The sequence below is a fragment of the Pinus tabuliformis genome, chromosome 6 (genome assembly GCF_031772625.1).
Source record: "Pinus tabuliformis cultivar Carrire ecotype Pingquan chromosome 6, CPIR1, whole genome shotgun sequence".
Classification (NCBI taxonomy): Eukaryota; Viridiplantae; Streptophyta; class Pinopsida; order Pinales; family Pinaceae; genus Pinus; species Pinus tabuliformis.
Genome location: NC_142292.1, coordinates 663,490,140 through 663,512,008, shown reverse-complemented (window position 1 = coordinate 663,512,008; position 21,869 = coordinate 663,490,140). Strand labels below are relative to the sequence as shown.

General features: G+C 41.9%; 1 protein-coding gene across 2 annotated transcripts in view; it reads left to right on the top strand.

The window, feature by feature from the left end:
- Positions 1 to 1,853: 1,853 nt before the first annotated feature.
- The window catches only part of LOC149260350 (polyprotein of EF-Ts, chloroplastic-like), a 230,752-nt gene continuing 210,736 nt past the window's right edge, over positions 1,854 to 21,869 (top strand). Inside the window, exon 1 of one of the 2 annotated variants that reach the window (XM_089420355.1) lies at positions 1,854 to 2,019. The gene's annotated coding sequence lies outside the window, so the exon portion shown is untranslated. Of the gene's footprint in view, positions 2,020 to 2,069; positions 2,216 to 21,869 lie in introns of those variants that run through there. The other variant, XM_089420364.1, reaches the window with a different exon arrangement.

Sequence of the window (21,869 nt, the reverse complement as noted above, 5' to 3'; positions counted from 1 at the left end):
AAACATAACCAACATAAGTTCTACTTTGAAGGCAACATTCTGGAAGAAGTTGCGGATTACAAATACCTTAGAATTGACTTCAACAAAAATCTAAGCTGGAATGGTTGTAGAAAGAAAAGAACTTTGGGGGTTGGAAAGCATTTTATGCTTTTCAAAATAGGTGTAGAGAGGCAGAGTTATGGGACTGGAAGACCACTCAAACTCTTTTTGGGCTTCTAGTGATTTCGATGATTCTCTATGGTTGTGAACTGTGGGCTAGCAGTACCTCTGACATGCAGTGGAGACAAATTGAGAAAATTCAGAAGCGTTTGGTTACAAACAAATTTAAGATTAAAAGTGTAGTTTTTTATGATATCTTGTTAAGTGAAACAAGGACTGCTCCTATTGAAGTGATTGCTATAGTGCAAGTCATAAGGTATTTAAAAAAATTTGAGCAAATGGAAGAGCATAGATGACCTACGGTTGTCTTTAATGATAGATTGTGCAAGAGCAAAAAAACTTGGACGCAACAAAATAGCAAATGGTTTAGTAAATGGGGTATTTGCTTGAACGCATGTCCCATAAACAACAAAGAGATAAAAGCTTTTGTTATGGAAAAATTCCACAAACGTACTTGGGATAAGGAGTTAGGAAGAAAGAAAAATTACTATATTGAAGTGTTAAATCCCACTCATAATCATCAACCAAAAGCATACATAGAGGCCAAAAAACGCCGCCCAAAGTACTTCTACGCGAGGTAGGTCTCCGACGTTTGCTACTAGGATGCGTAGCTTGCCGACTCCTCCCGGAATAGCATTATCAGAGCTGAGCCAGGAATGGCCTGCAAACAATTGTTATCATTTCTTTGCACAAGCCTTTGAGCTAATATTAGGTAAGCGGTTCTTTCTTTCTTTCAACCTCTTTCTAACCTGTCTCAATCTCTCTAGCTTGTGGGGAGGGAAGGAAAGGAGTGAGTTATTGGGGTGGGTGTTACTTAATAGATTTCTTTATTTGACTTGTCGGGAGCGCTACGCCTCCTCTACCAATATCCCTGATCCAATCAATCTATCCTATCCAGTAGAGAGGTTGGGAAATTCAAGAGCGCAAAGATGGCGTTGCCCATCTAAACATACCAGCAATAAAGATATCCCTTGGAGAGCCAAAATTCTTATTGCTCAGTTAAGGACTAATTCTCATCAACTCCGTTGTGAAACAGGGCACTGGAAAAGGCCAAAGGAAGTGTGGGAGGAAAGGGTATGTATTTTTTGTTCTTCCGGAAAAGTGGAAACAGAAAAACATTTCATTTTAGAATGTGAGGCCTTCAAAGACAACATGGAAAGTTATGCAAGTATGCTGGCAACTAGCTCTTGGGATAATCTATTTAGCGAGGGGTTTGTCGAAAAGTGGGGAACATTTATTGTGAAGCTTCACTGAAAAAAGGCTGAATACATCAAGCAGATGAAGAAGCAATCTGTCCTATAGATTATTTTTAGCCTCGTGGATGTTAAAATAATTTATTTATTTATTTCTTTTTTCCTATTGATTATTGATTATGTTGTTATAGACTAAGAAATTCTGTTGATTATGTTGTTATAGAGTAAGAAATTCTGTTGATTATGTTGTTATAAAGTAAGAAATTCGTTGTTTTGTGATATTTTGGCTCATACAAAAAAGTTCGCTATTAACGTTACACAAGTTTAATTATTTGGACTTTACCAAAATTAAAATTTCCCTTCTAAGTGAACTGTTCTCGAGGGCTGAGGCCATGTGGCGCTTCACCGCATCATGATAATAAGCGGCTCGAAAAACTCTTGGAAAATCAAGGTACGCTAATGAAACATTTGAGGATACTTAGTTTAGTCAGATAAATTGTGATATTCTGCACCGATAGGATAAGGATTTATTAAGCCCGTTTCTTATCTCCAATTGAAAGTTCCTACTGAAATGTGTGTGGTTCTATTTTACCGAAGCTGTCTGTCGGGCAGGATGAAGAAATGATTCCTTCTCTTTCTCGCCGAGTATGATTGATGCTGCAGCAAGGTTCGTATATTCTTCGTCTCTAATATGGAGTTCCATTGAATGAATTGATAATCTCAGAATTTCATGTGGTGTTGTTCTTATAAACAGAGCAGAGTATATGGCTGTCAACATTATCGCAAAACACAATCTACATTGCAGAATACAATGTATTTGATGTTTAGCTGATAGAAGAACATTGCAGCATTCAATTTATGCGGTATCGGCTTTACATGACACACTTGGAATTGATAGTTTGATAACTAGTATTTTTAAGTCTGCTTAGTTTACTAATGACAGATTACTAATTTGAATTGTTTTCTGAGCTTCTGGTTATATGTTTTGATGTCCTCTACTTGAATAAATTGGACTCGGTAGGAAAGGTCTACTAGTTACATCCTATTGAGTCATAGTAAAACCCATCTCCATTGAAGGGCTGTACCATCTGCAAACAGGGTGCTTCGTGTATATATAAATTAAGGTTTTTATTCCATCTTTATATTTTGCTTTTCTTTGGTTTGCCTTTGACAGGGTTCAGGATAAAATGGGCATTTCATTACTTGTTATAGAGCAGCTGGGTAAATCAAATATTGGTTAAAACTTAAATCCATTACTTGTCATGTCCAAAGATGAAAGCTCAGCTAAACTAGCCAACCTAGACTAGATATGTCTGGGCTCATGGATGCCTAGTGAAGTTGCCTATCTGTGGCCTTGATAGTAAGATGTTCACATCCAACATAGGCCTCAATGTTACCTAGTGGTTGTGGGTTCTAAGGAACAAGAGAGTAGAAGGGACATGTGTGCACTGCGGCAATCAGAAGCCCCTGTAGGTTATCTAAACCTTAAATTTACTTACCCTGTTTAATTGAAAGTAAATGGGACTGTATATACCGCGTTATTATACTATCTTGGTCTACATATTTAACCATTTTCGAAGCTAGGAATTAAATACGATCTTTGTTTCACATTACAGTAAATATTGCTTGCTATTAGGAAGCAACCTAGTAGTTCTGCGTGTAAACACACACCATTTCTGGTTGCTTACTGGGTTTATGATTCTTATTCATACTGTGTTTTTACTTTGTGCACATTGAAAATTATGCTTTGTTCACTAAGAAAGAATGTCGTGTCCAACGCTTGGAAAATGGTTTTTACCGACTGTCCGACATATATTCAACTGCCAAAGAGTCCTCATATGGACTGAAAATTATGGCCTTATTTTCAACTATGGAATCTAAACAGTCATTGGAAATTGTGGCTTCGACCAGTAAGAGCTGTTAAAGATAAAATAAGCAATCGATGAAATATATATAGCACATACCACGAATGTTTTCCAGTCTAAATTGTCTCAATTCCTTTGCAATATTTGTTAGATTTATAATGCAAAATTTGTGATATGAATGGGGACTGAAGACAAAAATGGATAGTTGGCTTTTTATGAATCTAGCTAAAGATAAACTACCTGACAAAAAAATTAGGTCTCTAGATCAGAAACACTCAAATAATACAGTGCCAAAAAAATGCCGAAAATAAACAAAAGTTATACTTATTTCTACTGCATATCATTGTACAACCTTATCCTAATTTCTAATTAATTGCAGTTCATGTGAACTGTGTGCATATCTCATTTCATCAAGATTGCATGCACTAGATTACTCTACTATTTTTCTGGTTTTTATGTTCAACATAAGGTGTTTTCGATGTTGCTATGGTGCTCTTAACATAGTAACCGGTATGCAAAGTTAGCATTAATTCTAATGCACCTCTTAATAACTATATTGTTCTCTTTCACGCCAATGTTTTGAAACTTGGACCTGGAATCCGTTGAGGGTCAACATGGACTTGGATTGATCTGTTCACTTGGTTTACTAAAAAAGTGCATAAAAGATTTAAATTTTAATAAAAAAATATCTTTTAAAGATTCCAAACCATGATTCAAAAAATTTATGGAAACTTTAAAAGAAAGCATTATGAATAAATGAGTGAGAACATTCAAAGGACAAGCAGCGTTTCACCATTTGCCTCTACGCCACTGGGGCCTTTGATCCAGTTATATACATGTTTTTGATACTGTCCTATTATTGTTGTCTTCTTAATTTCAGCTAGCTTTGGCATTTTCAACGAGTTGCGTTTGCACTCCCACATTGTATTTATACCGGATGTACCCTTCAGTCTCATTGACCTACTTTTATGGTCATTTGTTGGACATTAATAAAATTATCTTATCTTATCTACCTTGATCCTCTAGGGACTATTACCCACTAAGAGTGGGTAACCCATAGGAGAAAGAATTTCTCCCTTTGATGATTGATCAACCAACCAGCCAGCAGCCCTATGATGATCCACAGATAGCTTTACTTAAGAGCTCTCCACCTATATTCTGGTCAATGCTCTCTTCCATCTAGCATACTTCTTGAAGGAAGATGGGTTATCTATCAGAAGGTACACTAACCCTTTTTGTAATCATGTGCTTTCGTTTAATGTTAAGGGCATTGTAATATGGATCACAGGTTAAGTTGGATGATTGACCGCTCTTGATTGTACCCTTCTTCACTTTTACATAGGAGGTTATCCTTTGTCCCTAGTCCAATGTGACCTCCCCTAAGGCCTTTACTTTCCTTTGTTCAGGAGTGGCACGAATAGGAGTCACTGATTGATATAGTTTGCCCAAGTTAAGCCATATTTATCACTTTCCATATGTCCCTTGTAGTCATTTCCATTCTTTGGGATGATTGCCATTGGTCATTGGTTTTGGCCTCCTTCATCATCCACATCTTTGAGTCAAGGCTCAGAAACTTTGCCCTAAGAGGTTGATGTAGCTAAAAGAAAGATAAAAGCATATAGAGGCACAAGTGAATGAAAGTAATAAATGCAGAAGATGACTGGGACTAATAATAAGCATGTGGACAAAAGCTTAGCCTAAGCTCTACCCCCCTCATTAGCCATTACCCAATTCCTAAACATTTCATGCTTTATCTAAGTCTTATGAATGTCCCAACCTTGGTGCGCGATAAATTGCTACACCTTTAAGGGGTATTGGAAAATCATAAAGCAAGTTGGTCACCCAAGCTATGCAAGAAAGAACAGAAAATCATTGAAGTAAAGGGTGCACCAGAGGGGTGGAAAAAGCAAGCCGAGGAAAGGGGTAACTTAGGCCCCCACAATTGCTCCGTCTTAGCATCATTACACTCAAGATGTTGGACCTCCTTCAGCTGGCACCATGGTTGTGGCATCTTCCTTGAAGACTTTCCCATTCCATGACCACATGTATCACATGCATTTATGGATTGATGGGCCTTCCTAGGAACTGTCTCTCCCCTTGGGAGTTGGAAACACCTAATAGAGTTAATTGCATAATCATCCTAACACAATTGTGGTAACTTGCTTACAAATCATCAACTAGAAATACCTTGAAGGCAAGGTTTCTGTGAAGTATTTTAGAGCCCTTAACATCGAATATGGTCCACTATGATACTTTAATGGTCTCTTTACCTAATGATGTTGATCTCACTTGATCTTGAGGGTATATTTTAGGTGGTTTCTTACAAATACATTTGATGTCCCTTGAGGGACAATTTGACACCTTTCTAGCACATTGAAGAGGATGTCTACTCTAGCTGTTAGAGCACTTATGACATTGTGGCCCTAATGTTTCCCCTCTAGAGATTAGCGTTGGACCTTGAGGAGCCTCCACATGGATGTATGGCCCCTTCTACACCTCTAGATGTTGAAATGCTGAGCCAAGAAGTTAGGGTGTTATCTTGATTGATGATGTGCCCTAGAGTACCCATGGTGCCCTCGGGCTAGCCTTATACCTACTTAAGGGAAGTTGCCTTGTTCGAGAGCCTAGATGAGGATGGAGATCACTTGAGACACTTGAGGCACACTCCCTTTGGATGCTAACAACATGTCCTAGGTTTCCACGTCACCCATTCATGCCTTAGGAAGGTGATGTGGGGCTTCTTGATGATAATGTCTTGGATAGGGAGGTGTTACTTGGAGATGCACCCATTTGCTTTGATGACTTCCCTTGGAGTGAGGAGCACTCCCAGACCCACTTTGTCACTTTGCTTGATGGGGATGCTCATTTATGGAGGATGATGTCATATTGGAGAGCTAATTTTCCCACACATGTGGAAAATTTATGTCATTTGTTATAATTTATCATTTTGGAAAGCTATCTTTAGGTTGGCTTGTGACCTATTAGCCTTGTTGAGCACTTTAAGCAAACTTTTTAGGGCTTTTCATTATAAATTAAGGAAAAGTGACTTGGTTACCCTCATAAATAGAGGGGAGTCATTTTCCTTTGGATCATTGTCACACACACTCATCATTCTTCTCTTGAAGGAGTGCACACTAGTTTTTCTTCTCTTTCTCTTGGATGTAATAGCTAAGCAAGGTGCGAATTGCCTTGGGGAGGATATGTTTTGCATGGAAAGGCTTCCTTGTGGGTTAATGAAGTCATTCTTACTTGAATGGTGTAAGTTTAATGCTATTTTCCTCCCATTTTTCATGAAATTTCTGAAATTAGGGTTTGTCTCATGCATATTAAAATGTGCAACATCAATTTTGAACTCTTGTTTCTATGTATTTATGCAATATTTGTATTCAAGAATTTATCAAAGGAACTAGTTTTCTTGCATCCTTTGACCTTAAATCTCCTAAGAAGAAAGTTGCTAGGGTTTCTAAGTGAAGTGAATGGTCCTCCACCCTCTCTATCCAAGTTCCTTCCATATTGACTTCGACTTAATTGACTCCATTGCCCTATTTATTGAATACACTAAACTTGGTTTGTCGATCAACCTAAGTCTTCCTCTTTTCTTTATATTTCAAGGTAGCTAGGGTTATTGTTTGGTATAAATCTGCATTTAATAGCATTTTTGCACCTAGGTGTTGTGAAAATTTCAAGTCTGAAATCCTATTGCAGTAACTGGTATTATTTCTTCTAATTGTTAATTAAATTAGCAGTTTATTGCTACGGCAACAATGAAATAAACACACTGCAATCTTCACAAAAATATTGCAGAAAATAAAAACGTTGGAAACTGAGAAATGCTAGCACACACACATAAAATTTGACACAATTATTTTTGGACAAAAGCCCCGGAAAAACCCAACTTGGGAAAATCGGTGCAATAGTTGAGGGTTTTATATTATTAAGCAACAGTGAATTTATCTGAGTACAATCTGGATGCTGAATACTGGCTATCTTGCAGAGAAAATACTGGCGAAAATATCTTGAGGGAAATTACCCTCACTCTGAGCAATCTTGGCACTTGACTGCCACTGAAAATCAAGCTACCCCCTTAGCCTTGCGCAACTTCTGCGTCACACTGGCACAATCTTCTACATGGTTAGCCCGCACTCGTGCTGTTTGCACTCGCTCTGATCGGAACAACTGAAAATCAAGCCGTCCTGCTTGCTATTGACTGAGAAAATTCTTCTCCGACTCTCTGGAACCTCTGCTTGACCTTTGGAACTGAAAACGTCTTTTTCCTTCAGCAAATCGAATTGCCCTTTGAAGCTTTTGTCCTACCTCTGTGCAGCTTCTTGGAGAAATTTCGACCTCTGTACAAACACACTCACCAAATCTGGAAATATTCCTTCGGCTTCACTGTCCCTACCCCTCTCTGTCTCTGCTTCCTTATGGCTCGAACTCTTCCGGTTGCTGCCTTTGGAAAATCGAACTACCCAAGGAAATCGATGTCTGTGTCTCCACAAGTGTGTTCTCCATCTACCCATCAACTTCTTATAATCTTTTGTTGGACCTCCAACGACTAAGATTAAAACTTAATTGAGGGCCTAAATGATTTTCCAGTCAATCCGTGTGAGTTTCTAGATGATTCACACCTTATCTCAATTAATTCTGACTAATTAACCCCTTTTCCTACGAAAATATTTAAAAATAGGCTAATAATCTAATTGAGACACTTCTAGGTGGAATTTACAGAAACAATTTATGGGTTATGGAGAGCTCATGTGTTTTAGCCTCTCCACAAAGTTTTGAGACTAGAACACCTTCGATGGTACGAAAACTAACACTCCCTCTTAGCGAGGAAGGTGTTCTAGTGCTGCACCATTGCTGCTACAACACCCTGTCTTTGTATCACCCCTCTGTCACGCTGCTGATGTCTGGCCATTGCCCACCAACCACTGCACAACTCTGATGTTGCATCTGTGCTGCTGTTGACATTGCCATACTGCTTCCAACTTTGCATCTGCACTGCAACTCCCTCTCATTTGTCGCTGTTGCAACTGCAACTGAGAAGCATCTAAAATACTAAATCAACTGTTTGCTGCATCTGTCTCCTGAGTCCTGACTGCTACTAGCTACTGCACTGTCCACTGAAGAATCTGCATTGCTGCTGACGCTGCTACTGAGCCTCCTGCTATGCTGTCAACACTGCACTGCGCTTCTCAGCACCTGACTACTACTAGTTTGCAACTGTCACTCAAGAATCTGACTGCATCAATGACACTGATCCATCCTGCTACTAAATATTGTGGGCCCCCTTAGCCAGGTAATGATCCATGAGGAGGACACCTCAATGGACCTTGCCCAATCTCTGCAACTCTGGGACTACAACTCCATGTCGCCCCACCTCTTTCCTGGAGGTATAGCTACAAACAACAAACTCTTCCTCCAGCCTGGAGGACAACTTGTCTATCTTAGCAGACGCTGCCGCCTAGTCTTGCTTCTCCTTCTTCCTGAGAGGACACTATGTATTGTAGTGGCCAAGCTCACCACATCTGAAGCACTTGACCTTTGACAGGTCCTTCTTCTTCTTCTTCTCTCCCTGCCCTTGATTGGGACCTTTGGACCTTTGGATGCTAGGGCCACATTCTCCTCTTCCTTCTCACTCTTCATGACCTTGCTGTTGCTGCCGCTGATGGTGACCTTTACTAGAGCTCGCTTCAACTCCCCCCACTGTAGATCAACCCACATCTTGTCCCATCCAGGCAAAGTGTCTTTGCCCAATATACTTTGGACAAACACTTACTAGTCTTGACTCCTCCGAGACGTTGTTCAGTGCTAACTGTACAAGCTCTGTCGGTTGGGGCGCCTCCACAATGATTGTTAGTTGATCTCGGACCTCCTGAATCCTAGTGAGGAAGTGATCTATGTGCTCACCCTTCTGCATCCTAATGCTTCTCAACTTCTCATGGAGAAACATCTTTCGTTGCTCGGAAGAACTCTGGTATAGCGTGGAGAGAGCATCCCACATCTCCTTGGTAGTATTCTTGCTAGCTACATGTGAGACTATATGATCTCGAAATCCATCCAAGATCATCCACTTTGCCTTTGCCATTTCCTTTTTATACTCCTTCTGTTGATCCGCATCCTGGGGTACTACTACCACATTTTCTACATAGGTCTTTAGACCATGCTCATCAAGGAGAAAGGACATTCTGGCCTTCCAAATAACATAGTTGGAAGCACCATCCAATCTGTCTTGATCTTTGAGCCCAATGTGGTCATCTAGAATCTGGTCGAAAACTCCCTCTTTCCCTTTGCTTGGTTGTTGGATTTGCTATACGCACTCCTTGCTGGAGTGAGAAAATCTGCTCACAACGTCTGCCAATCTGCTACAGGAAAAATCAGACCTCTAAAACTTGAAGTCCCTTGAGAGAAATTATCCCTTTGTGTGCGCTTTTCTCTTCCACCTGACACAGATTTTGCTTTAGCAAATTGCAACAAAACCCATTGTACCCAGACAAGAAATCTGCTCAGTGAAAATCTGAGCTGCTGCTCCCTTTGCCTGCTGGAATCTTTGACTCTGGCAAGTCGAATTTTTTTACCAACCTGCACTGAAAAGTCGATTTGCCCAACAATTCGCTCTTCTTGGCTTAGGCTTTGCGCAACCTCCAAAAATTCATCCTACTGCTCCCTTTGAACAATGAATTTCTACTTTTGCTTTTGAGCTTCCCTATCTGATCAATCACGCTCTGTGAAAATTTCAAGTTTGAAATCCTGTTGCAACAACTGGTATTATTTCTTCTAACTGTTAATTAAACTAGTAGTTTATTGCTATGACAACAATGAAATAAACACACTGTGATCTTCACAAAAATACTGCGGAAAATAATAGCGCTGGAAACTGAGAAATGCTAACACACATAAAATTTGACACAATTATTTTTGGACAAAAGTGTGAAAATTCCAAAATTGGAATCCTATTGCAACAACTGGAATTTATTTTTCTAATTGTTAATTATTTTAACAATTTATCTGCTACGACAAATATCAAATAAATCACACTGCAACCTTCACAAATAAAATACTACGGAAATAAAATAGCGCTGGAACTGAGAAATGGTAGCACACACAAAAATTAACACCGTTAATTTTGGACAAATGTCCCTGGAAAAACCCAATGCGAGAAAACCAGTGCAGTAGATGAGGGTTATTTTATTATGCAAAGTGAAATCTGAGTACAATCTATGGATGCCCGACTGACAATTCAAACAAGAAGTAAATTTGGCCAAAATTATTTAAGGGAAATTACCCTTCTTCCACAAGCAACCCTAACACGAATTCTCTTCAAAAACTCGTCCTCCTGGAGCCTCTGCGTCAGCCTCTGTGCTGCTCTGCGCATACCCTATGACGTCTAGCCTCTAAAATGCCTCTGATGAAGTTGTTTTGCCTGTCTCTGTTGAGGAAATCTCTTCTTCGACACTCTGGACCCTCTGCCCGACCTCTAGAACTGAAAACAAATTTCTCTCCAGCAAAATCAAATTGCTTCTAAAGCAGTTGCGCAGTCCTCTGCACTGCGTCACTGGGAATAACTCGACCTCCTTGCTGCTGTCTCTTTATATCTGGAAAACTTCCTCCGGATCACTGTCTCTACCCCTCACTGACCATGCTTTGATCTTTGGCTCTCCGGCAACTGCTGCTACTCTCTGGAAATTGATCTGCCAAGAAAATTGAACTGCAGAAGTGTTTTCTCCAAGTGCCCATCGACTTCTTATAATCCTTTGTTGGGACACCAACGACTAAGATTAAATCTTAATCAATGGCTAGGATCATCTTGAAGTCGATCCATGTGAGTTTCTAGATGATTCTCACCTTTACTTAATTAATTCTGATTAATTAACCATATTCCCTAAGTTTAGACTTAGGAAATATTTAAAAATTGGTTAATAATTTAATTAAGCCATTTCTAGGTGGAATTTCCAGAAACAATTTCTAGGTTTTGGAGATCTCATGTATTCTAGCCTCTCCACCAAATTTTGTGGCTAGAACACATTCAATGCTACAGAAACTAACACTCCCTCTTAGCGAGGACTGTGTTCTCTCTCTAGTGCTGCACATCCTGCCACAACACCCTGTCTCTGTATAATCTCTATCATGCTGCCGATGTCTGACTGCTACTGCCAACCAACTACTGTGCAACTCTGATGCTGCATCTGTGCTGTTGAACTGCTGCCATCAATGCATCTGCACTGCAACACCCTCTCATCTGTTGTTGCTGCAACTTCAACTACTGCAATTGAAAAGCATCCAAAATACTGAATCAACTGTGTTAAGTATGATGCATTTGTCTCCCGAGTCTCTACTGCTACTAGCATTGCACTATCACTGAAGAATCTGCGCTGCTGCCAACTCTGCACTGAGCCACTTGCTCTGTTGTCAACACTGCACTACGCTCCTTAGCATCTGACTGCTACTAGTCTGCAACTATCACTCTGGTACTGACTGCATCAACTGCCACTGATTCATCCTGCTACTAAATACTATGGACCCCCGTAGCCAGGTAATGATCTATGAGATGGACTCCTCAAGGACCCTGCCTAATCTTTGTAGCTTTCTGGGGCTACAACTCTAAGTCACCCCACCTCACTCCAAGAGGTATGGTTGCCAACATCGCAAAGTCTTCCTCCAACCTGGAGGACAACTTGTCGATCTCAGTTGACGCTGCCTGCTGGTCCTGCTTCTTCGACTTGTCCTTCTTCCTGAGAGGACATTGTGTGTTGTAGTGACCGAACTTGCCACACCTGAAGCACTTGACCTTAGACAGGTCCTTCTTCTTCTTTCTTTGCTCCCTCTGCCCCTCACGGGACCATTAGATGCTAGGGCCACATTCTCCTCCTCCTTCACCACCTTCGATCTGCTGCTACTGCTGCCACTGATGGAGCTCTTTAACAGAGCTCGTCTCAATTCCTCTAGTTGCAAATTGGTCCACATTCTGTCCCATCCTGGTAGCGTGTCTCTGCCCAATATACTTTGGACGAAGACCTGCCAATCCTCCTTTGAGACATTGTTGAGTGCCAGTGGTACTAGCTCTGAAGGTTGAGGCATTGCCCCAACAACTGAAAGCTGGTCTCGGACTTCCTGAACCTTGGTGAGGAAGGGATCAATGCTTCCCCCCTTCTGCATCCTGATGCATCTCAGCGTTTCCTATAGGAACATCTTCATCTGCTCGGAAGTACCTTGGTATAGCGTGGAGAGAGCATCCCACATTTCTTTGGTCGTTCCCTTGGCCGCTATATGTGATACTATATGGTCCCGGACTCCATCCAGGATCAAACGCTTCGCCCATGCCATCTTCTTCCTATATTCCTTGAGCTGAACTGCATCTTGAGGAACTGCCACTACATTATCAATGTAGGCTTTCAGGCCATATTCATCTAGAAGGAAAGACATCCTGGCCTTTCGGAAAGACATCCTGGCCTTCCAGATGACATAGTTGGATGATCCATCCAACCTATCTTGATCTCTAAGCCTTGCAGTGGCCATCTCAAAAAATGTCGAAAATCCCCTCACTCCTTCAGCGTGGCTGTAGCTCTGCTACTTGCACTCCCTTCTGGAGTGAGAAGATCTGCTCACAACTACTACCAATCTGCAAGGAAAAATCAAACTTCTTGTTGGCTTGAGGGGTCCTGTCCTAGGTTCAAAGTTAGTTGCGCCAACCAACAAAACTGTAACTATTGGCCCTTTCGGCAACAACTCGCGTAGCGCAGGTTGCAGTCTCACCCGAAGCAGTATTGGGGGATGACAAAACTAGGTTTTTGCATCCAGAGGTCAGTGTGATGGGTTCCTGTGGCTTCTAGGGCTTCTTTCAGTCTTCGCGAACCCTAACCCTAAAACTATAAATGATTGTAGTAACCAGCAAAAATAAAATCTTAACCTTCGCGAAATGCTTTAATCATTCATAACAGTAAGTAAAAACGTAGATCTGCTACTTTCATGCATGAATTAAACATTACTTCAGAATATCAGAGCGAATACACAGAAATTGCATAAGTAAAGATAGATGCACAGATACATAAGTAGAGCTTCAAAACAATCTTTTATTGATATAATCGTTCAGTTACAGACTCTTCTTCCCTGCGCACTCAGCTGCAGGGGCCCATGCACTCAGCCTGTGGACTTACCAAGGTCTCCACGCACTCAATTGTAGGAGCCTTCCCCTTCGCCTAAGTACAGGAAACAAACTTTCTTGCCTTAGCTTACTTGCCCATACAATGATCTTCTATTATCGAATTACTTCCTAGACTCGCTATGACTCTTCTATATATGCCTTTCGCTTTTACAATACCATGGTCCGTGGACCATGGGCGGGTCACAAAACTCCCTATATTCTAGCACATTAAGGGACTAAAGCCCCTTTTGACTCCTATGACCTTCGCGCTCCACTCCCTCAAAACGCGAAGACTTTACAAGTATACCAAAATTTATTACAAAACTTTACCCCAAGGGACCCTGTCCCAACAAGCCCCCAACACAATTTCGTGACTTGTCCTCGAGTCACTCTGTTGGTGCTTTGATCTTGGCCTGCAGTTCGCAGAACTCCAACTTCAAAACTTGCAGGTCAGCTGTTCCTAGCCTGTTGCACTTCTTCGACCAACTTTTCAGTAGTTGGGCCTTCAACTACAAGGCCCATGGTCCTCTGAGTCTGCTGCATCCCCTTGAGCTTACTTTGTATAGACAGAGTCAACTGGCTGGCCTCTTCTGTCCATGGCTGCGTTCATGTAGAAAGAATTGCTTCCTTGCGGCGCAGCTCATCAATTTCATTTTGTATAATCTTTCCTTCCTGCAACTGTGTGAACCGTTGTACTGGTGCCAGTGTTCGCGCAGTCGATCAGATTTCATCGAACTGCCTCTACTTCTCTCTGATATCCGCTCCAATCTTTTGCAGAGTGGGATCCTCCTGCAGCGAGGTCCACAACTCCATGGCTTGCTCAAAGAGCTCCGTGCAACCCTTTATTGTGTCTTCTAATGTTGCCATGCCTTCTTTGATAGCAGCTCCGCGCTGCTCTCTAACTTTTGGAGGAGTCGTGGGCTGCAGCTTCAATTGTAGCTCTGATATCTGCAACTGCAACTCGAACCGGACTCGGCCGATTTCATCTTTAGACTCCTTCACTGCAGTGGCCAGCTTTTGGATCTTCTTCGTGGAGGCTGCGTCGGCTGGAATATTAAGGTTTGGCAGGTCACTGCAAGCTTGTGTAATGGCTGCTTCCAACTGTTGGCTCCGCGTTGTGATTTCCTCTTTCTCCTTAAGCGCCTGTGCCTTCTCCTAAAAAATCTGCTGGTTGTTTGTTTTAACTTCACTGATTACCAGCAGTGTGCGCTGCTTTACTGGCTTTGCATCTGGTTTTAAAGTAATCTTCATGACGCCCAAATCCCCTACTATCCCTTTCAGATCAGAGAAATTGGTGGGAAACAAGTCCTGATATTCATGCAATAGCTCTGCGACTTTATCAACTGTATCTTCATCCCAATAGTCGCCGATCTTCGCAAACTTCGGCTGCGCTTCTAATCCAATATTTACTTGCTTGGTCTTTAAAGGCTCTGATATATCGGGGATCTCCGCCTGAGGTCCCTCGACTTCGCGTTGTCCTTCAAACTCGGGGATGTTGATGTTTCTGGGATCTTCCTCGCCTTCCTATGCAGTCACATTATAACATTTGAGCGCCGGTGCAACGGCGTACCCCAATCGGGCTGTACCCACGCAACCGGTTCTTTAGGCATTTTGAATATCGCAGCTTGATCGTTTGCAGTGCTTCATCGATACATTAAAATCCATCTTCAAAGCCAAAAGTTAACATAAAACTTTCTTTCAACACGTCCCATTCAGCGGTCCCATGCCGCAGCTTCGTTTCCAAATACTAGTTCATGATTATGGTATCCAACATGTGGCAGAAGATATGAACCCATTCCGGCTGCGGTTCTTCTCCCCATGCTTTCATCCATCATGCCAAATGCTCGCGTGGATTGTCCTTCCCAGTGTATTTCTCCACCAAGCGAGTATTGGCGTACCCAAACCTCAACTTCATCATTCTTCGGTACTCCTTCCAATCGACAAAGCTGTCTTTATGCGTACCCCACCAACGGGCAGGCGTAGCTCGCAGCGTAATATCTAGAGCTTGGAACTGATGTTCCTCCGGTACATCCCTTTCAAACTTATCCAAAAATAAATTAACATCTTCTAAACCATCATAATAAGGTAAATTTCGTACCTCAGTGGATATGCATCGAAGCGATTTTGTCAGCATGTTACAGCGCAACGACGATACTTCATGTAGTCGGTTCTGCCAATGCTCAAGCTCCTCATCAGAATCTGAAGTGTAGGAATTGTCCTTATCCCATGCGATTCGTCCATCCGCAGTAGGGTTGATCCAATCCTCATCGCGCGCAGTGATCTTATAGATCTGATCCAGGTCGTCTTCTTCTTCATAATTGCGGACTGGTTCAATATATTGCGCACCCTCAGTCAGATCTAGTGGAACAATAACCCTGAGCTCCTTCCTTTCGAATGTCATTCTGCACTTTTTGAGATTAATGACTACATCCATATCAAAGGCCCAATCAATGCCAAGTAGCGCAGGGTACAGGTTACTATCATCAACTATCTCAATTACTTCAAAATCAGCTAGGGCGCTTGCTCCTTCAATATCTACCGTTACCCCATATAGGCGCCCCATAGGAATGATATTTTGTTGATTTGCCATTCGTATCTAGATGGGATACCACTATAGTGCAGGTCTCCCCATCCTCTCCCAAGTTTGCTTTGGCAAAACGTTCGCATAAGATCCTAGATCAAGAATTACTTGATCCATTTCGTACTCTCCAATTTGCACAGTCAGCCTCATCTCACGATCGGTTCGCTTCTTGTTTTTGCCTACTTTGCGTACTGCGTGCTGTTCTGACAAAGGTTTAATTTTACCTGTACAATTATCCCTTAGAAGCTTCATACAAGTCTTCAAAAATGTTGCTAACAACGAAGGATCTACGTCCTGTGCATTGTCGTTTCCTTCGGATTTTCCCTGACTTCCAGATGTAGAGGCTTCCGCGAAGCTCTTCTTAGCCTCCATAAAGGTTTCCTTTGCTTTGCTTAGATCGAACCCCACTTCTTTTTCAATAGCCTTTCGTACCCATCCATCAACTTCTGGCTGCTTCCCCTTATCTTCTCCAGTGGTGATATTGCTTTGTGTAACAATATTAATACTAGGCTCATCTTCGCGAGGCTCCGACCTCATCATTTGGATGTTTTGCGTAGGTTGCTGGGTCTGAGTCTTCTTTTCTTGCATCTTTGCGATAAGTATCGAGCAATCTTTGATGACATGGTCAAACTGCCTGTAATATTGACAGGAAGGGTGTGTTGGATTCTGATAGTCATGCGCGAAATGACCTGCTTCCCCACAGTTGTAACAAATAATTTGGCCCCGATCCCTTCCAGTTCCTCCTCCACGGCCTTGAAACCCTCCGCGTGCTGCACCTGGATCTTGATGTCGATTTTCTGCCTGCATCCTATATGTAGGGATCTGCTCCATCATTAGTTCATAACTTTGGCAGTTGCGCTCATCGTGACCTACCAATTTGCAGAAAGTGCAAAACAACTGTTGCGGAGTCTGCACAAACTTTTGCAGGAGATGACAGTTATCAGTCGCATGTTTCCTAGAGATTTGACAAATAGCGCACCATAATGCTACTCCTGTACTTGGCCCAACGGTGTTTTCTGGTTTCAGGGGGACATGACCTCCCCCAATAAGATAATTCTGGTATACTGGGTAGTGGTCCTTATCATGACCATGGCCCTTACACTTCAGGCACCAAACTTCTGCGCGCACCTCAGGCTGGACTTCTTTTCCCTTCTTAAGGCTCTGTAACTCCATATGTAGACTGGCCAACTGTGACTGAATCTATTGTACCCCCAGATTTGTATCCTGCACGGGTGAAGCCTCCAACCTCATGGCAATCTCCAAGGCTTCAACTTGCGTTCCTATTTTCTGTTGAGACAGTGGCAATCTCAGATGAGGCAATAGCGAAGCAATGTACCAGTCTTTGTGTTGATCATCCATGATCTTCATATTAGCCTGCTGGATCAGACACTTCAATCTTTGATCAAAGTCCCACGTAGACTCATTTACCCTCTGCTAGATCTCTTTAAACTCCGTCACTGACTGGGCTTGCGATTTAGGCTTCTTAAACTCATTGTTCAATGCTTTTTGTGTTTCCAGCATAGTTGCATTGGGTTTACCCGAACAAAACTTGATATACCAGCTCAGCGCTCTGTCTTGTAGCACCGTAACCAACTGTGCTTTCTTCATGTCATCATCAGTAATCTGTTGTGCCTTCCATACAACATCTGCTACGAACCAAAATTGCTCAGGGTCTTCAGTCCCCAAACCCTTAAACACAAGCATCTTCATCGCGTTCGCCATGTTGAAGGATGGAGGTGGAGGTGGAGGCAGAGGTGTGGGTGTAGGTGTGTGAGGCGGAGGTGATGGCGGAGGTGGAGTGGAAGGATTCGGTATCCCTGCGATACTTTGTCTTACCGCCTATAGCGCACCTAGCGGTGTCCTCACAACACTACTTTTTTTGTCACTATCAGATGCTTTTAACAAGGGACTGTATTCAACACCTAGATTTAGGTCTCTTTTGAATGTTTTCCCCACTTTGCGTAGCTCCCGTCAGATCTTGTCTAAACATTAATTTAGTGGCATAATCCTTTTTCGCACAATAACATTTTAATCCAAGTCTTCAAGGATTTCAAATACTTACCTCTTGGCCCCTTGAAAAACCTGTGCTCTGCCTTGCTATAACTGGTGGACGTATCGATCGCAAACTTGGTAATGAATCCTCCCAAAATACTATCGATCTAGTGATCGACAGCCCGCGCGATATGGTTTTTTGAAGCCTCTAAGTGCTTCACAAGTTCTGGGGTCCACACAATAGGGCCGTCAAGCTTCCACGTACCTTGACTATCCAATAATTTAGACAACCACTCATGTAATTCGCGCGGAAAAGAACAGAAGAAAATTTCGTGCTCGTCGATATACAGATATCTATTCAGCCACTCTTCTTTGGACAAGTGCGGACTCTTGTTTTCCTGGGCCGCGAATTCGTGCAGCTTTCGATCTATCCACTTCTCGATTTATTTCTTAGTTGGGAACCATTTATTCGACATCACACATTCCTCAGATAGATCCAGATCCCGACAACGGACCCATTTGTGGCTCAAGGGGTCCTAACCCAGGTTCAAAGTTAGCTATGCCAACCAACAAAACCTTAATTGTTGGCCCTTTTGGCAACAACCCGCGTAGCGCAGGTTGCAGTCTCACCCGAAGCAGTATTGGGGGATGACAAAACTAGGTTTTTGCATCCAGAGGTCAGTGTGATGGGTTCCTGCGGCTTCTAGGGCTTCTTTCAGTCTTCGCGAACCCTAACCCTTAAACTATAAATGATTGTAGTAACTCGCTAAAACAGAATCTTAACCTTCGCGAAATGCTTTAATCATTCATAACAGTAAGTAAAAACACAGATCTGCTACTTTCACGCATTAATTAAACATTACTTCATATAAATTCAGAATATCAGAGTGAATACACAGAAATTGCATAAGTAAAGATAGATGCACAGATACACAAGTAGAGCTTCAAAACAGTCTTTTATTGATATAATCGTTCAGTTATAGACTCTTCTTCCCTGTGCACTCAGCTGTAGGGGCCCGCGCACTCAGCCTGCAGACTTACCAACGTCTCCGCGCACTCAGCTGCAAGAGCCTTCACCTTCGCCTAAGTACAGGAAACAGACTTTCATGCCTTAGCTTACTTGCCCATACAATGATCTTCTATTATGGAATTACTTCCTAGACTTGCTATGACTCTTCTATATATAGTTTTCGCTTTTACAATACCATGGTTGGCGAACCATGGGCGGATCACAAAACTTCCTATCTTCTAGCACATTAAGGGACTAAAGCCCCTTTTGACTCCTATGACCTTCGCGCTCCGCTCTCTCAAAACGCAGAGACTTTACAAGTATACGAAAATTTATTACAAAACTTTACCCCAGGGGACCCTGTCCCAACACTTCTTAGACTCGAAGTTCGTTGAGAGAAATTTTCCCTCTAGTGTGTGTTCTTTTCTCTTCAACCTGACGCTGATTTTGCTGCTGCAAAACCCTCTGCGTCCAACCAAGCAATCTGCTTAGCAAAATTCTGAGCTACAATTGCTCCATTTGACTGCTGGAATCACTCTCATGAGCAAATCGAATTTTCTGCACCCCTGCAACTTAAAATCGAATTGTTGGCCCAACAATTCGGCCTGCTAGTTGGCCTCAAGAATTCGACCTGCTACTCCCTCTGAGCAGCGAAATTCTTTCTCCGCTTCTGAGCTTCCCCGCTGATTACTCACGCTCTGATACCATGTGAAAATTCCAAAATTAGAATCCTATTGCAGCAACTGGAATTTATTTTTCTAATTGTTAATTATTTTAACAATTTATCTATGACAAATATCAAATAAAATCACACTGCAACCTTCACAAATAAAACACTGCAGAAATAAAATAGCGCTGGAACTGAGAAATGCTAGCACACACACTTAAAAATTAACACCGGTATTTTTGGACAAATGTCCCCGAAAAACCCAATGCGGGAAAACCGATGCAGTAGATGAGGGTTTTATTTTATTATGCAATAATGAAATATGAGTACAATCTATGGATGCCCAACTGAAAATCCAAACAACAAGTAAATCTGGCCAAAATTATTTAAGGGAAATTACCCTTCTTCCACAAGCAACCCAGGCACGAATTCTCTTCAGAAATTCATCCTCCTGGAGCCTCTGCGTAGACCCTATGACGTCTAGCCTCTGAACTGCCTCCGATGAAGTCATTCTGCTTGTCTCCACTGAGGAAACCGCTTCTTCGGTGCTCTAGACTATTTGCCCGACCTCTAGAACTGAAAACAAATTTCTCTCCAGCAAAATCGAATCGCTTCTGAAGCAGCTGTGTTGTCCTCTGCGTTGCCTCAATGGGAATAACTTGGCCTTCTTGTTGTTGTCTCTCCGGATCATTGTCTCTGCCCCTCACTGGCTCTGCTTCGATCTTTGGCTCTCTGACAACTACTGCTGCTCTCTGGAAATCGATCTGCTAAGAAAATTGAATTGCATAAGTGTTTTCTCCAAGTTCCCATCGAATTCTTCTTATAATCCTCTGTCGGGACACTAACAACCAAGATTAAATTTTAATCAATGGCTAGGATCATCTTGAAGTCGATCTGTGTGAGTTTCTAGATGATTCTCATCTTGACTTAATTAATAATGACTAATTAACCATATTCTCTAAGTTTAGACTTAAGAAATATTTAAAAACTGGTTAATCTAATTAAGCCATTTCTAGGTGGAATTTCAAGAAACAATTTCTGGGTTTTGGAGATCTCATGTATTCTAGTCTCTCCACCAAATAATGTGGCTAGAACACATCCGATGCTACAGAAACTAACAAAAATTCCTTATAAAAACCCAACTTGGGAAAATCGGTGCAACAACTAAGGGTTTTATATTATTAAGTAGTAGTGAATTTATTTGATAACAATCTGGATGCCGAACACTGGCTATCTTGCAGAGAAAATACTAGCAAAAATATCTAGAGGGAAATTACCCTCACTCCGAGCAATCCCGACACTTGACTGCCACTGAAAATCAAGCCGCCCGCCTAGCTCTGCGCAGCTTTTGTGTCACCCTGGCACAGTCTACTACACGCTCAACCCACACTCGCGCTGCTCGGAACAACTGAAAATCAAGCTGCCCTTCCTGCTACTGACTGGGAAAATGCTTATTCGGCCCTTTGGAACCTCTGCCCGACCTTTGGAATTGAAAATGTCTTCTTCCTTCAGCAAATTGAACTGCCCTTTGAAGCTTTTGTGCTGCCTTTGCACAACTTCCTGGAGAAATTTCGGCCTCTCTACAAATGCACTCATCGGATCTGGAAATCTTCCTTCGGCTTCACTGTCCCTGCCCCTCTCTGTCTCTGCTTCCTTTTGGCTCGAACTCTTCCGACTGTTGCCTCTGGAAAATCGAACTACCCAAGGAAATCGATCTTTGTGTCTCCACAAGCGTGTTCTCCATCTACCCATCGACTTCTTCTTATAATCTTTTGTTGGACCTCCAACGACCAAGATTAAAACTTAATCAAGGGCCCAAATTATTTCCCAGTCGATCCATGTGAGTTTCTAGATGATTCACACCTTATCTCAATTAATTCTGATTAATTAACCCCTTTTCCTAAGTTTAGACTTAGAAAATATTTAAAAATAGGCTAATAATCTAATTGAGACACTTCTAGGTAGAATTTTTAGAAACGATTTTTGGGTTATGGAGAGCTCATGTGTTTTAGCCTCTCCACAAAGTTTCCAGGCTAGAACATCTTTGATGCTACAAAAACTAATAAATGTTATTGTCCTTTAGGTAAGGCTTGCATTTATTAATGTTTAAAAGGCAATATATATTATTTATTCCATTTTTTACCATAAAGGGCCGACGTCTAGGTTAATGTTGTTGTTTTGTGCATTTACAACCATTAAAAACTTCTTATTGACCTATCCCTTTCTCATCTCTTTGATAACCTTCAAGCCTTTGTTGATCTC